Below are 3,495 nucleotides of genomic sequence, written 5' to 3' on the forward strand. Positions count from 1 at the left end.
AACTGAAATTTTGCTCATTTGGGCTACAATTGAACTATTGACCTAGTAAACACATGTACAAGCTTATTGACAAAATAACAACTCTGCCACTGCAGAAAGAAACTCTGCCACAAATCAAAATTAACTAAGAGCACCCAATTACTATTTCAGATGCCGCTAGATTTTGCACAATCTTATATGCAAATTAAGTGTAATGCATTATATTGATGAAATTACTACTGACACAAAATATTTACTCACACATAATGAGATGTTATCGGTGAAAAAATGCACAATGAATATCATCTTAAAATATTACAAAACAAGAATACAAAAATTGCACATTTCAAATAGTGTAAATACTACATATTGTTATTGCAATTATACTGTATATGTATATAAATACATAATCCACCTTAATAAATCACTAGGTAACTAAATAGCTTGGACGACATCTACACCACTAATCCAAGCTGCTTATCAATGTGGGCCCTAAGAATGATCACATCACCAATGAAAAGACCATAGTTTAATTAGTACAAATCAATAAGTCATGAGGATTCCCTAAGTACTAAATGGAAAATTAGTAGGGAAAGTGCTGAGCTTACATGGAGTACTAAATGGCCTCTCGAGCTGTGGTCGTAGGCAAGAATGCATCGACAACAACCTCTTTGTTCTCATTTTTGTTGTCTAGGATATATCGCTAAGGAAGCTTATACCTGTAGATATGATTGTCCCAAATATAATTGAGCATGTGTAGTAAGATGACAGTAGATGAATTAAGCAGGATACAGTCTTCAAAAAAGCGCTTGATCTCTTATAGGCAGTGAGGAGACAACTCACTGTATAGTTGTAGTGACGATATTCAGGATCATCAGCAGTCTGCTATTATCTTGTCATCTTTTTCACCCTGACAACACCCAACAGATACCCATAATTAGAAACGAAGTAAAAGCAGGGTTGTTCTTTTCCCTCTACCTCAAATAGTGTCTAACGTGAAATACCTGGTCAATCATGGGCATAAGGCCAATTGCTCTTCCTCGGAGAGGAACGAACCAGGAATAATAGGCTCCTGCATGAGATAAATCATCACAAGGTCATGACACTCCTCATATGATATCACAAAATTCGTTCACAAATAACTGCAATTGACTCAACAATAGAGCAGCTAGTCAGTCTAACTGTCTGAGAATGTGTCTACAAGAGAACTAATGTTAGCTATCCTTGAACAGAAACAAGGACGTTGTAATCCAAAAAGTGAATACTCTACATTCTTCACAGATGCCCCCCACAAGACAAAGACAAGTGGAAGAAGGAAGACTAACCTGCGTCAAAACCAACACTTCCATTGGGTCATTGTCTTCACAAAGAGTCCTTGGAATGAAACCATAATTGTGAGGGTATACAACTGATGAGTACAGGACTCGATCAACCTACCAAATTATAGCACATGTCAGAAAGAAAGAAAAATAAATTAAACTATTACATTTCATCAGTGCAGGACTCAATCATCCTGTACTAGCAAATTTCTAAAATGTGTCGGGACAAATCACAACTAACAATTTTTTCTATAGGAAGATAAATATATAGAAATCTAGCAGATCTATGACAAGCACCGAAGATAAATGTCTAAAATCTCTAACAGCCTCCTACCAAGAATTAGTTAAATTATTATTGAGGGATGTAGCCTGAAATCTCTGAAACATGGTAGTAAACTATATATAAAGCGCAGGTTAGCTTTGCATACGGCTACAGAACTTAAACAACACAGCAAAAGCAATACTGAAGGACACTTCTGCCTCTGCTATCAACTTTGAAGAGCTAAAATACTGAGCATTGCCGTGCACAGTGTTTTCCTAATCGCTAAACGGTAAACAGTCGGTCACCTACCGTTTAGCCATTATTCGGGCAAAACGTCCCATTAAACGGGCTAAACGGCCAATTAAATAGGGTAAACGGGTGATTAAACAGAAACGGCGGACCACCGTGTAGCATTTACACGGTATTTAAACGGGCTAAATGATTGTTTAGGCGAACAGTGGTCGTGCAAGTGCAGCTTTAGTAATGAAAGGGAGAAATGATTTGCCTCTGGCTATTAGAAAAGTACTAGTATTATTACTAATTTAACTATGGTGTGGGCTAGCACAAATCACAATAAACAAAGAAAAAGTTATGGCCCAGTAAGACATTATACAATTGTAGAAAATATGGAAAACAGACAAACTATGAATCCCAAACCGCTCAGTTCAACTATACCATGTACAACCCACTACACACCACCCAGATCAAAAAAGTTGGAAGGATTCTCGTGGAAGAATGATTTCTTTACTAATAGTCAACCCCTAAAAGTAAAAAGGGACATATTGCATATCATCAACACTAAAATTGCAGTGCTCAATAATTGCAATTTACAGCATTGCTGGTTGCAATTATTAAGTAACTAAATGTTTTATTTATTTTTCATGAATATAACAAATTAATAGGAACAGAGCACTGCGACTATTATGGACAAGAACAATGAACGCCACTAATTCATTAGTGGATAGGCCTGAGGAGATACTATATGTTCAGAGCATCTATAGCAGTCTATTCACATGCCCGGGAGCATGCAGCAGCAGCAGAGCGTGGCCAAGCTGTAGATCGGACGCACTGACAGAGAAGATTTTAGAATTTTGAGTAAATTAACACAAACAAAAAACAATGCATATAGGAGGGTAGAAGTTTACTGGAATTCTGTCAAGGTACTTCTCTCTGATCCGGTTAGCTGCAGACTGCCTCTTCTCTGTAATAAAAGGTCTGACAGATCAAGGGTTCAGTTATGTAACATGTTAACAGATTTCAAGATGTGTTAGCACAAATCACGAGAGATAATTTTTTCTATAAAAGGACAAGGACAAATGGTGTGTGTTGGCACAAATCACAATTAACAAAGTTCAACATGTGTTAGCACAAATCACAAGAGACAATTTTTTTTATATGAAAGGATAAGGGCAAATAAGAGGTGTGTGTTGGTACAAAACATAATTAACAAAGTTTAAAATATGTTAGCACAAATCATAAGAGGATAATTTTTTTATGAAAGAACAAGGACAAATAAGAGGTGTGTGTTGGCACAAATCACAATTAACAAAGTTCAAGATGTGTTAGCACAAATCACAAGAGACAATTTTTTCTATGAAAGGACAAGGACAAATAACAGATGTGTGCTAGCACAAATCACAATCAACAGAATTCAAGATGTGTTAGCACAAATCACAAGTGACAATAATGCATGCATGCCCGCTTCTCTGCTACTGCTACAGGTGTTCCTTCGACACGGCGACAGAGTTCGTCGAAACCAGACAAACCACCGCTGCAGCTCGCCCCGTGCTCTCTCGTCATCCCGATGCTGCAGCTCACCCCGCGTGACGCTGTAGCTCGCCCCACGCTCTCTCGCCGTCCCGACGCTGCAGCTCACCGCACGTGACGCTGCAGCTCGCCCTATGCACTGTCACTGTCACGCCGCTGCAGCTCACC

General features: G+C 38.3%; 1 long non-coding RNA gene across 1 annotated transcript; it reads right to left on the reverse strand.

Moving 5' to 3' along the window:
- Nucleotides 1-251: 251 nt before the first annotated feature.
- On the reverse strand, nt 252-2,780 carry LOC136542480 (uncharacterized). The gene is made up of 6 exons (XR_010780706.1): nt 2,706-2,780; nt 1,305-1,412; nt 984-1,051; nt 823-889; nt 588-698; nt 252-471 (listed from the first exon to the last, which is right to left on the reverse strand). It is a non-coding gene; the product is annotated as an uncharacterized lncRNA (long non-coding RNA).
- Between the last annotated feature and the right edge of the window lie 715 nt (nt 2,781-3,495).

Source organism: Miscanthus floridulus, chromosome 3 (assembly GCF_019320115.1).
Source record: "Miscanthus floridulus cultivar M001 chromosome 3, ASM1932011v1, whole genome shotgun sequence".
Classification (NCBI taxonomy): Eukaryota; Viridiplantae; Streptophyta; class Magnoliopsida; order Poales; family Poaceae; genus Miscanthus; species Miscanthus floridulus.